Source organism: Sander vitreus, chromosome 15 (genome assembly GCF_031162955.1).
Source record: "Sander vitreus isolate 19-12246 chromosome 15, sanVit1, whole genome shotgun sequence".
Classification (NCBI taxonomy): Eukaryota; Metazoa; Chordata; class Actinopteri; order Perciformes; family Percidae; genus Sander; species Sander vitreus.
Window position 1 is genome coordinate 20,488,453 of NC_135869.1, and position 14,082 is coordinate 20,502,534.

The window sequence follows — 14,082 nt, forward strand, 5'->3', positions numbered from 1 at the left end:
CCTTGTGGAATAATAGAGCACAGCCATAATGTTTTTTCTTCTTTTCATTGTGTAAGAGAAGAGCAGAGACAGGAAGAAAAAAATAAATAGGACACACACTGACAAAGCCAGCAACAGGTAACTACAGAAAAAGGTGAAGAAAAAGTGTTTGTTAGGAGCAAACAGCTACTGTCATTTCTGGGTTTCCCCTTGTCTAAGTTTCTTTTTCTTTAACTTTGATGTTGTTGTACCTGTTGTGATTTAATTTCTTCTGAAGAAAATGACGCTTAGGTTAGGTAACAAATGAACAATACCGGGAGCCTTATATTAGTTTGCATATAAACCTTCTGATAATAAAAAAAAACACATTCTGACTGAGCAAACAGGTTTAAAATGAATTACATCATCAGAGAAAAGCTAAACTGCCTAGTCTCATTATGTTCATCTTTTACTGTAATCAGTTTGCCTTTTTCTTCACTCCAGTTATCTAACTTCAAATACAGGGGATGATGCAGGAAGACAAAAAAAGTGCATAAGAGCAAAACGTTTTCATGACAAAACTGAGAATAAGCCAGAATTAGTATGAGGACATTAAGTCCACCTGCACAAAGAAAAACAGAACTCTGAACTTGAGGTCTCATGCATTGTGCAATAGGAAAACATAACAGAAAAAAACCCTAGCCAGCAGCCAAGTTTCGTTTTGTTTTGATAGTCGAGGGGAGGGGGCTCAGCTCTTCAGTGACTGTGCCATTTGAATAGGCAAAAGGAAAACAGGCTACATTCATGCCACCCTTTCAAAAAAGTACAGTTCTCGTGTGCTAACTGAACCTTTGAATGACGCTTGCAGAACGAACATTTTCCTCACTTGCTCAGTAAAAGCTCTCATCTCCAATATGCCCGGCTTGTGACTCACTCATGGGCAACGTGGGAGGAAAGCACAAAAGTACAGCCAAAAGTTTTCTCAATCCTACCGTATTTTAATTTTTTCTCATTATACAGTATATGCTTGCTTTTTATATGGATTTCATAGTCACCATGGTGACCGCAAGAGAGGGAGAGTGAAAGACGGAAGAGGCTGAGAGAGACACTGTTGTGTTGGGTGGAGAAAAGGGCACAGTGGCTTAAATGATGGCTTCTGTTTCCCTCAAGAGGTTTGAACTGTTAGAGTTGTCGGTGCCTGTGGGATTTTTTTAAGTAAAAGAGTAGGAGAGATACTTCCCCACACAGACAGATATTTACCACAGGTTTTCCCCCAAGACTAAACTCTCTTCAGGGTCAAACACAACACAGGGGTTTTCTGTGCCTTCAGCTGATCAAAGCTGCGTGTCTGCCAGTCTCTTACATAATGCTCTGTACTGATACAGCTTGACATGCTCCCCTCACATCCAACAGCCATCCCACAGTCTCCTCTAGTTCTGTGACCGGGCCATGGCAACCATGACTAAAGGGCATTTCCTCCATTACATGAGGAGCTGTTTCAGGGTTGACAAAAGTTGTTAGTTGCATGATATATCCAATTAAGAAAATGTGAATGGGATTGAAGCTGGCTCACTATTCCATCATGTTGCTTTGTCCTGTGAAGTTATCCACCCATGTGTGATCAATCACAGGCACTGTTTTTTTTTTATTTATTTTTTTTACTTTGTCTTGATTTGCATTCAGTTTGTGCGTCACAGCTATGAGTAGCCTACTGTGTGTGCCCAGCTCCTTTTCTTTTTTTCAAACATATATTTAATTCCATCTGTCTGCCTGCTTCTCTGAGTGTTATGGGTTGGTGTGTTTTATCTTATTTTGGTAGTCCGTTTCTGTTCTGTATTTTGCTCAGTTTCCTATTTTATTTTGATAGTTTGGTTTTCTGTCTTGTCTAGTCTGGTTCTACTTTTTTTGATTGTTCTGCCCAGCCCTAATGTGTTTCACTTGTTTCCCAGCCCTTGTGTCACCTGTCTTGTGTTACCTCGTTACCCTGTGTATTTAGCCCTTGTGTTTCCCTTGTCTGTTGTCAGATCATTTTGTGTGTGTGTGTGTGTGTGTGTGTGTGTGTGTGTGTGTGTGTGTGTGTGTGTGTGTGTGTGTGTGTGTGTGTGTGTGTGTGTGTGTGTGTGTGTGTGTGTGTGTGTCTGTCTTGTTGCCAGTTTATTTTCCTGTTTTCCTATTTGTGATTTGGACTTCTTTTTGGATTTCCTTTTTTTGCTTGCCTTTTCCAGGACTCCTTTGGTTTTGTATACTTTTATGTTTATTAAATCATCAAACGTTCCTCAGTTTCCGCCTCTGCATTTTGGGTCCGCATTTTCTCCAGCCATCCTTAACACTGAGGTGTTTTTTAGGGTGTCATTCTGCTTTTTCTATTCTATTTTTTTTTAACTTTCCACAATTGTAACTCATCACTGAAAATACCCAACAAAGACATTTTGTGATTTCAAATGTTGCCTGCAGGAAAACTCAATAAAATTGCGGCAATAAAATTGTCTTTCAATTCACGAGTTATGACAATTAAACAAAATGCACCAAGCTGAAAAATAAAAGAGCTCTTAAAATACATCCGACCCCTTACAGGCGGTTTGGATGGATTGAACTAAACTAACCGTATCTAAAGTAAGTTAAAACTAGCTGCACCTGGACCAGCTACAACAGTTAACTGTTACGTTTGCATTGATGCAATAATATTAACAATTTATTATTATGATTAATAATAATAATCATAATAATAATAATAATAATAATGATAATAATAATAAAGTAATACATTACCATTTATCAGTCACAGGGGCCATAATACTTACTTGTAATGGAGTACTTTTACATTATTGGTATACTTTTAAGTAAAACTGCAAGTATAAGCTACTACAATTGCAATATACTTTCACATATCAGAAATGCTTTTAATAATGTTTGATTCCTATACACATAGATCATTAAAACTGTAGGGCTTATAATTTGTGTATACTGTATGGTCTACTCATGTTAGATCACTTGACAAACTCATAATGATTTGGATTGGTTTTGTCTGCAAATGTTGTTTAGATATTTCAAGTAACTTCACACATGGTTAAAATTATTCAGAAACAGCTGTTGCATGGCAACATTCTGCATCAGCTGTTTTTTTTCTTCTTTAGATCTCTGGGATTTTAAACATAGATCCAGTAAGGCCTAAAAGTGTTCATTTCACACCTGAAGCCAGTGTTGTGCAGCACACTAACTCACTCTTTACTCTGTTTGCATGAAATGACCCAAAGTGCACCTTAAAAGATAAACTGAGACTGACAGAGACACAGGCAGACGTATAAACTGTTACAGACAAACACACACACACATCTGATACATTTCTTAGCTGAGTCCAACAATCATCCACTCCCACAAAATCAAATTGAAGGGTTGTGTTTTGTCCTACTCTGGGAGAGGTCAAGCTGACATCCTGTGACAAATGAGACCTCTTCTATTCTTTGATGCTTTATTATTATATATGTTATCTTGTTTTTTGAAAGGTGATTCACAGAGACTTAAAAAAAAAACTGTTCTGTGCCATTAAAGAGACAATATCAGAAATAACAATAAACAGTTTATGAAGAAACAGACACATGTCACAGACAGTGAGATTTGCTTGTGCGTGCGTGCGTGCGTGCGTGCGTGCGTGCGTGCGTGCGTGTCTCAAAGTACGTGGTTTTTTTTACAGTGGTTGTCTGTGCCTGAGCCTGAACAGCTGGGGGCAAGCTGTTAACATCAGTATTACTGGAGGAACTCATCAGTTCACGGTGTGTCTTTGTTCACCCTGCACAGGTGAGAAGGAGGAGGGAAGTGTGTGTGTGTGTGTGTGTGTGTGTGTGTGTGTGTGTGTGTGTGTGTGTGTGTGTGTGTGTGTGTGTGTGTGTGTGTGTGTGTGGGTGTGTAGATGAACTCATTAGCCTCCATCTGAACGATCATTAATTCATTTCCCATTTCTTTGTCTCTCACATCCTTACTTGTTTGAACTCTTCCCCCTCCTCCCTTATCATTCCTTTTCTCTTCCCCAGATCTTCCTCTTTCCTTTCACTTTCCTTTCAGCTTCTTCCTGCTGTTCTGCCATTGTTCTTTGCTGTCGATATTCTTTAAAAAATAACAGTAATCCTCTTAATTGTCACTTTATTTTCATATTTTTGGCGACACAGCTGTTTCAATACAATGACAGTTTACCTGCTGAGATCTGGGAAGTCTGCATCGCTAATTACATTTTAAGTAATTAAATGTGTGTGTGCACACAACTACAGTGTGTATAGTAGGTCAAAGTTGAACCACAAAGTCACATTGCAAAATTAAATGGACAGTTGGGGTAAAATTGAAGTAAAAAGCCAAGTCACTTTTGAGGGATATAGGCATACATGAAAGTTCAACTCAGTTCAATTTTGAGAAGTTTAGAGCACTTAATCTTTTCATCTCATGTCTTCTTATTCTTTATTGTCCTGTCCTCATATGATTTGAGCTTAGTGGACACACGGCATGAAACTGACCAATGGACCTGAAGAGTCAGAGATAGAAAAACAAGATACGTGTTTATCTAACTATCAGGTGAATTTGAACGCCTAACTGAAATAACTGTGCCAAGTCAGTCATTATTTATTCAACAGAATGTGGCATGTTGCATTTTACTTTATCGACGCAGCAATTCTTTCCGCTTCAAGTGGCGCTGCAAACTTTTTCACAATGATGGGAAAATTGTGTTGAATTCTTCCATTTCTATCCTGATTTTGTGTTTCTAAACGTCATTACAAGATGATAATGTGGATGGAAACCCATCAATGGAGAGGAAAGGACACACAAACTGACACATACAGACAGCTTAATTACATTATAAAACACATAAGTATAATCTTTAAACTAACAACTTTTTAACATCTCCTAATCTGCACTGATGTATAGCAACTGGTGTCTCCATAGTGACATGGAGGCAGCAGCTTGGCTGTGAGCAGGGGATGATCAGCAGCACTGTGGCCACTGTGACAAAGCAAAAGCATTATGTCTGTGAAAAACCTGAAATTCTGGCATGCGGTTATGCGCACAAGCACATATAGTATGTGCACATACACGCGAGGAGACTATCCCTAACCCACAAACATTTCAAAGCAGTCTTCTCCCTTCATCACACCCTAATAGCTGTGATATTGAGCAGTTGTCGTTTAATCTTCGAGGAGAAATGCAAGCTGAGCCCCAAGATAAAAAAGATGTCACATCTCTCAGCAATATCTCTGCACTGGCAATAAGTTCAGATTTCATTATACATTATTCAAGAGACAATCTTCTGCTCTAAATGAAATGTGCAAGACACCTAGATGGCTCTGACCCACAAGATGGGAAATCGGGAGAAATGATAAAATGGCACATTATGGGTGCTATACGATTGGTACATTTCTTTCTTTGGCAATGTTGGTCCTGAAGTACCACCACTCCTTACATGTCTGGGCTTTTTAGACCAGCAATAGGGAAAGCTGAGAGGGGATTGGATCGCAGCGTATCCATGGAAACAGTCTTCACAACGAAGTGTCAATCTCTGCACTAAAAGGTTGCATCTGCATGATTGATAAGGGTGAGTGCACATGTGGCAAAAGAAGATGAGCATTTGTGAGCGATGTGTTGGTAAAATTTCCTCAGCTTCAATATGTAAATATCCACATTTGAACTACGGGTGGTGCCACTTGATGCTGCATCGTTCATCATGGTTCTTGTTGTTTTTCTCTTCTGTCCAGGTTTCTTCTTTCTACTGCTCCTTCCTACAGTAATCTTCCTGCATTTATGTTAAATTAACACAGCTGCCACAAAGAAAACCTTTCAACTCGGAAAAAAACAGAGAATTATCCTGCTGCATTCTTTGTTCAAAAGACGCTTGTTGTACTTTTGGTTAGACATCCCTTTATATCTTTATTTATTAGAATGTATTGTAGCAGGAAGAAGGAAAAGATAAAGTGCAATAATAACTAGTTATCTGCTAAAGGAGATAACTAAATGTCTCATTTCAGTTTCTTGAAATCTTCAAAAGAGAAAAGCACAGTGACGTACATAAAAGTAAAGAAAGTGGCTGTTTTAAGAAGCGGCCGGATTTTCCAAGACTTCCCTGAGCAACACTGTGGAAGTATGCTGTTTCCTAAATCTTGTTCCACTCTGTAAACACTCCCCTCTTGCAGGAGGCTGTGGTCCACCAGGACCAAAATCTCACGCCACAAGAACTGCAGTGGGCCTCATCAACAAGGTTCGGGACCAGGGTTCAAAATTAGCACTATCCACCAGCCAAATGCTGGTAAAATATGCAGGAAGATTTGCTTCACTTACCAGACAAAAAACCCCAATGGTAATCTATCGAGTGGATGGTCAAATTTGAACATTCACTAGCCATTTGGCTGATAGATGAAAAAGTTAATTTTGAACCCTGCTCGGGACCCTCGGAACTGATCCTCTTTCATCAGCCAAATGTAATCAAATTTTGCACTGCCTATTGCCTACTCGGACATTCATTATTTATTTTGTTGTGTATTGTTATAGGGTAATAACAATATACAGTGTGAAACAAGCTAGCCTGGTTATTTTGCTCATGTCCATATTTTTAAAGTGACAGGTTTAGGATTGTTGTTATTCTCCTGGCTGGCACCCAACTCTTACTTAGAATATTTGGATACAGTACATGTGCACTACAACTATGCACTTATAATAATAACTGACTTCTGACAAAATCAGGCCTCAGGGAGCAAAGGATGGGTGCTACTGCAGATCGTGCTGATTTGTCCCAGCCTAGATTCAAGATTCAAAATCCTTTATTAATCCCACAATGGGGAAATTCACACTGTTGCAGCAGCAAGGGATATGAGGAAAGTAGAGGACACACGTTAACACACAACAATAATAAAATAATTAAATATAGTAAATATTAAAATAGTAAAATGTATTTACAGTAATTGCACAGTAAATAGTAAAAAGTCAAATGTATTTACAGTAACTGCACAGTCACATGTTTTATTGTATGCCTTATGTTTTATCAGTCCTGGTGTGTGTATTTTGTCCATGTGGTCTACTGAGAGCAGTGCTGCTAGCAGCCTAGCAATGGAGAAAGACAGCAATTTATCTGCAGACAAACTTCACCTCATAAAATCCTGCAAAGGTGTTCTGTCTTCAAAACTACTTTCAGTTGTCATCTCTCAACTCTTAAATGCCACCTCACTGGTGTGCGTTTGACAGCATTCCTTAGAATGAGTGTATTGGAAACAAGTGTACTGAGGTTCATGGTTGTTTGTGTGTAACTGAGTGATTGAGTGTGTCTACATTAAGTGTGTCTACATGCAGTGTGGGATATACGTGTATGTGTCCATGCATGTATCATATGCAGTCACATCTATGTGTGAATCCCTGTGGTGAAAACACACACAGCTGAAAAAGGCACCCTCTACATTTTCCAAATGTGATATATCCACCTCACACCCATTTCAGGCATCCATGGTGCTCATGGTGCTTACTGTAACTCCTGGTTCATACATGACATACATACATGACAAACACAGCCGTTCAGTCTGATGGTGATGACTGTATTTTCCTGCTGATAGGTTTAAAGTTTAAGGTCAAGTCAAGTCAATTTATTTATAGAGCACATTTAAAACCAACCTAGAAGACAATAAAAATATAGACACAATGAACATCATACAAACAACACTTCTATACAAATGTCCCTAAACTAAATCATACGCCAAAGAATAAAAATGTGTTTTAAGACGAGACTTAAAGATCTTGGCAGTAGAGGAGGACCTAATATGAATGGGAAGTTTGTTTCAGAGGAAGGATTTTTGTTTAGCAATAGTCCTGAGATGAAAAAAAGTTACATTTGACAACAGAACTAATTTGTCAATTTTGAATGCTGGGTCAAAGATGAAACCTAGATTTCTGGCAAAAGGGCACACACTGGAGGCTAAAGTCCCCAAATTTTTTCGGAAGTTCGTCAACTGAATTTGGGGGGGCCAAACAACATGACTTCCGTCTTACTCTCATTAAGTTGGAGAAAGTTGTAAGTCATCCAGCACTTAATGTTTTTCAGGCGGTGAAAAAGGGACTTCATAGAGTTGGTATCACCTGTTTTTAGAGGCAGGTACAGCTGTGTGTCATCAGCATAACAGCAATAAGATATGTTATATTTGTGAAGAATGGAGCCCAATGGGAGCATGTACAAAGAGAATAAAATTGGCCCTAAAATTGAACCTTGAGGTACATTGCATGTAATCGCTGCCGAAGAGGAGGAAATATTTCCAATTTCAACAGAAAAGGTTCTATTTTTTAAATAAGAATTGAACCACTGTAGAGCAACAGCCTGGATCCCTACCCTATGCTGAAGGCGATCCAACAAGATGGCATGATCAACAGTGTCAAATGCAGCACTAAGGTCCAGCAAGAGTAAAATAGCACAATTTCCTCCATCACGGAACAGCAACAAATCATTTAGCACTTTAAGAAGTGCTATTTTTGTGCTATGGTGATGGTGTACTCTGAAACCAGACTGAAAATTGTCCAAGACATTATTTTCACTTAAAAATGAAGAGAGCTGAGCAAGAACAACCTTCTCCAAAATCTTTGACATAAACAATAATTTAGAAATAGGCCTAAAGCTGTTAAAGTTACAGTTACTGTTAAGGTCAAGGTTGGGGTTTTTAATTTGAGGCTGATCCATAGCATGTTTAAAGCTAGATGAGACTGTGCCATTCATAAGAGAGCTATTTATTACAGACAAGAGGCTGGGACCAATAGTATCAAATACCTCTTTCAAAAGACGAGAGGGGACAATATCTGAAGATACATAGGTAGGTTTCATGTGTGATACAATATCCATCAATGCTGACAGGGCCACAGGCACAAAACAATTCAGAGAAGCAGGGCATAGGATTGATTTAGAAGGGTCATGATCAGTAGGTGAAATACAAGATCTGATAGTGTCAACCTTGTTGATAAAAAAGCAAAAAAAATGTTCTGTGATTTCAAACGTAGCATCAGGGAGTGCTATAGCATGATTTAGTGCAGTATTTATTGCACTAAACAAAATGTTAGGGCTATGTGCATTTTTAGCTATGACATCAGAAAAACGCTTTGCTTTAGATGCTTTGACAAGGCGTTGGTAGGATACCTGGTGATCTCTCAGCATCTCATAGGACACTTGCAGTTTATCTTATTTCCATTTCCTCTCTGCTGTTCTACACTTTTGTCTAAGGGCACGAGAGTCACTGCTAAGCCAAGGTTGGGCTTTGACTTTGGGTCACTTCAGTTTAAAAGGGGCAACAATATCAAGAACATCTGTGACAGTGGTATTAAACCGAGTAACTAGCTCATCTGTAGACAGGGAGGCGGAGGTTATCTCTGTAGGGCTAGCAAAAGGTCAAGCTATGAAAGCATCAGAAAATTGCCTAGCAGTGGACGGCTTCAGTGCTTGGATGTAGCGATCTGGCAAGCAAGGTTTAGGTAATGGATTAGAAAGTGATGCATTAAAAATCACAGGTTTATAGTCAGATAGACTAGCAACATCCAGCTCAATATTTAAAACAGGAAAACCTAATGATAAAACAAGATCCAATGTATGACCATGTTTGTGTGTGGGACCAGTTACAGTTACAATCTTATCTGAGTTGGGCACATTCAAGGATAGAAACTCTGAACATTCACTGATAAAGTCCTTATTGTACTTTGGGGGTCTATACACCAGTGCACAAATCAGTGGGCAGGACAAATCAACCTTAAATGCTTGCACCTCAAAACTCTTGTACTTATCAACTGGCAAATGATGGCATTTATAGCAATTTTTTAAGATTGTCGCTAAACCCCCACCCCTGCCAGAGGATCTGGGAGAACTAAAAAAGTCACAATCACCAGGGGAGAAATCAGTGAAACATGCAACCAAGTTTCCGTGACAAATAAAAAGTCTAGATCACGTGATAGAAAGAAGTCATTTAAAATTAATGTTTTGTTTGAAAGTGATTGCACATTCAACAATGCAAATTTGATAGGGATTGTATCCACAGCCCGCGCTGATCCTATTCAATCATTTGAACAGCCAAGGCAACAGAGATTACCATAGTTGACTCCTCGTCTTCTGCAGCCAGAGGAGTGATGATGTCCTTGGATGTTTGTAATTCTTGTGGGAATGATAATGGAGGTGGGGGTATAAAAACTGATTGCCCTGTCGGACTGAGGACCAGTTCCCTGACTTGTGTAGGCTTTGTTCTTAAGTGAGTCATGCTGTAACATTAGACAAGCTCCATGAAGATCGGAGCAGCTCATGAGGTGGGTGTTTATAGAAGGTGACAAGGGAGAGTAGGTAGTAACTGACAAGGGGGGGCCTGCAGGGGGAGCTCTCAAAGTTAACGTATGCTTCTACTGCTGTAGAGGAAGAGGGGTGTGACTAGGGCATGTGCTTGTGCATGTGCGCAAGATGTAAACAGTCAGTCACAGTAAACAGTCAGTCATCCCCCCCCTCCCCCTCTATTCACCTGCATGTAATGCCTTCATTACCGTGACACCGATCTAACACAAGTGTTTTCTTTCCCAGAGTGTTGGCTCCAATAAATCCCTTATTCATTTTTGCTCCAGCCCAACCCCCACAAGAACAAGCTGAGAAACAAGATCCTTACTCCACAGTTGCAGACGGACTGGCCTGAAAGGTTAGGAAAGTGACAGTAAAGGCCAACTTATGATGTTGAGCGGCAAGATGCGAGGAAGCCAGGTCTCTTAGCAACAGTTTTGCCTCTCTGCCTACACTGTGATACCAGCTGGAAAAAAAAACGTTTGGTGTTTGTGTTTGTGTGAGCAGATATATATGTGTCTTCCCAACTGTAGCAGGTGTCAGTTTGACCACAAAAAGCTTAGCATAATGTCTTGTGGCAACTCAGACCAAAAACAACGGCTTGTGTTTTCTTGTGTGTGTGTGTGTGTGTGTGTGTGTGTGTGTGTGTGTGTGTGTGTGTGTGTGTGTGTGTGTGTGTGTGTGTGTGTGTGTGTGTGTGTGTGTGTGTGTGAAATGGGTAGCATATAATCTGTACATCCGTTTTCTATAAGTGATCGTTAGTATCGCCAACTAAATAATCAGTGTTTCTTTACCATATTCACTATATACTTACACTGTATACTTTGTGCAAGCATGTGTAAAAGTCTTACCTGTGTATGTGTGTGTGTGTGTGTGTGTGTGTGTGTGTGTGTGTGTGTGTGTGTGTGTGTGTGTGTGTGTGTGTGTGTGTGTGTGTGTGTGTGTGTGTTTTAGTGGTTGCCTTGTGTGCGGGTATATAATGAATTCAGCTGGATAAGAGTACATTGAAGGGATTTCAGTCTGTATGCATCAATCACCAATCAGAGTCAACTGTTCTGGCTCTTTAATGAATCTGTGGGGTGTGTGTGTGTGTGTGTGTGTGTGTGTGTGTGTGTGTGTGTGTGTGTGTGTGTGTGTGTGTGTGTGTGTGTGTGTGTGAGCACTGCATTTTATCTGTAATAAAGTGAGAACTTACAGTCATACTGAAGTACTGATGAGCTGAAGTTTAAAGTAATGATGTAATAGTATTAATTAATACATCATCAGTTTGCTCAGCACAATTTTGACTTGATCCCTTAGCTACTGTACAGTATGTGCAAAAGTTTTTCAGTAGTGCGTGTGGATGCTTTTAACAATGGTGGGAGAGTTGCCGTTTGAATCATGGCATCAGATCTAATTCTATGACTGTGCCTCTGGTGCCTCTGTACTGTCTTGTTCTGTGACACCAACAGTGTAAGAAATGTGTTTAAGATACGCAACATATGCGAGTGCATTGCACCCTCTTGAGTTGAGACATAAAAACGTCTGTGTCCTTCCCTTACAGCAGGGAGGGAAACATACATTTCATCAACTCTGAATGCTACCAGCCTCAACACTGACAGTTCACTGCTAATTGATTTATGCAAAACTAAAGTGACAGTTTAATTCAGCTTGTCATGACAGCTTAATTGAGTTGTCATGACATGAAAAAAGAACAACCAACATTAAAAATTACTGCTGGAATTAAAATCATACTCCCTATGCCATATAGTTTCTAATCTCAGGAAAACAAGTCCTAAAATGTCTTCTTTTTGAAGATGTATCTATTTTTTTGAAACAGCTATTTAATCATTTGATATATATATATATATACTATCTTCAATATGGTGTCCCTCTAACTGGTAATTCATACACTCCACTGACCTATGTCTAGCTGCTTAAATCTTCAGGGTTTAACATTTCATTATTAAGTCCATTTACGTGGAGCTCAAACACTCAGCAGCTGTCCTTCTGTGCACCCTAATGAAATTCAACATTATATGAATGCACAGCAAAATTAAAACATAAAAAAGACACATGCTGTAGATCCTTCCTGCTGTAAAAAACACATATTAGTAACTAAACTTACTGTTGACTGTTTTGTGCACCCACTTATTCAAGAACCACAAGGCCTTCTAATGTCAACAAATGAAATATGACAGAACTAATTTCTTACAACATGAAAAGGACTTACAAATTAAATACAATTTATGTCATACAAAGTGCTTGTCTGAAATGAAGATCTCTGGTGACATCTGCTGTTTGAAAAGAATAACTTACTGCATGTAATATTTTTCTGCTTCGTTTATGATGTTGAAGAAGTAACAAAACAAAATATAAACGTTTAATAATTTATGCTATGTGTGTATTACCAATACCGCAATTTATTTTCTCATCAGATTCACTTATTAGTCACGGATTTTGAATTAAGCAGACAAGTCACAGTTTCAACATTGGCCAAGGTTGCTAGGTAAAGTTAGCTAGTCTAACATTAACGTTACGCTAAAAAGTTGTGTGCAACTACCAACATCACTCTGATGATAGACAAAAAAAAAAAGAAATATGTACCTGAAGATAAAATGAAAGGAATAAAGAAAACAACATGCACTTCCTGGTAAGTGACCCAACAAATAGCTTGAAGAGAGTCAAGAATAGCCTAACATGTTAGCTAGTTAGCTCGCTAACATAACCACTAACGTTAGCTATGACAGCTAGAAGAGTAAAGAACATAGTAATAGGACAAAGGGAATACATGCTGCAGTACAAAATCATAAAACAAAGTATAGCCAAAATAAAAGCAAGTTCGCTGACTAAATAGTTAAACTTGGAAGTAAATATAACATTAAGACAATGGTAAAAGATAGTAATGCTTACTCCTGCCAATATGCAATATAATGGCACTCTTTATAAAAGGTTTATAAGTTGCATCCAATGTCTTTATCAATTCATCTAAATTGCTTTTTAATGCTTTACAGATCAGTTGTAAGCCATTAATATGAACAACTTTTGGGTTGCAGCTGGTGTTTATTCTCCTCCACCAGGACACTTTCTTATCTAGTTATGGAGAGTTTGACCTCTGAGCTCTTGTAAAAGAGCTACAAATCATTCAATTATTGTGAACCGTATGAGTTATTAACATTTGTAATTACCGTCAACTTTCTAACTTTTGCTGTTGCCTTAGCAAGTGAGAAACTCATCACCCTTTATTATTGGCTTATTGACATATATTAATTGCAGATTTGATATTTGTCTCTCTTTGCTATTGACTTACAGTTGTGTTGGCTTATTAAAGAGTGAAAATACCTTCTTTCTTTTTTAAGTATTGTATTATTACAGACCTTATGTTATGTGTTTCATACACACCTTATGTGGTTGTCATACTCAATAAAGAGGTTCGTTTGATAAAACAAAAAAAGAAAGAAACTAATCACAAATCATTTAGATGTATAGGCCTAATTACTGTATGAAACATAACATATACAGTGCTGCACTTTGTAACTTTCCCTATTTCATCAGCTTACTTTTTGTTTGGTTTTTATGAGATACAAATACAATATCCATATGGTTAAAATTCGGTAGCCTAAAAAAAAAAGATTTATTGAATGTTTGACGCAAACGCCAATATTAAGTAGCTGCTAAAAAAAAAAAAAAACATTCCGACTTATGAAATACACTTTTACAATGTCTTAATGGATTTAGTATAGGCTTACAGTAGATCAGTGGGTGCTTCATTTTTTATAGTGACGCTTTTATAGTGAAATCCCTGTATTTCCGGTACAATGCTGTCTCTCTCTCGC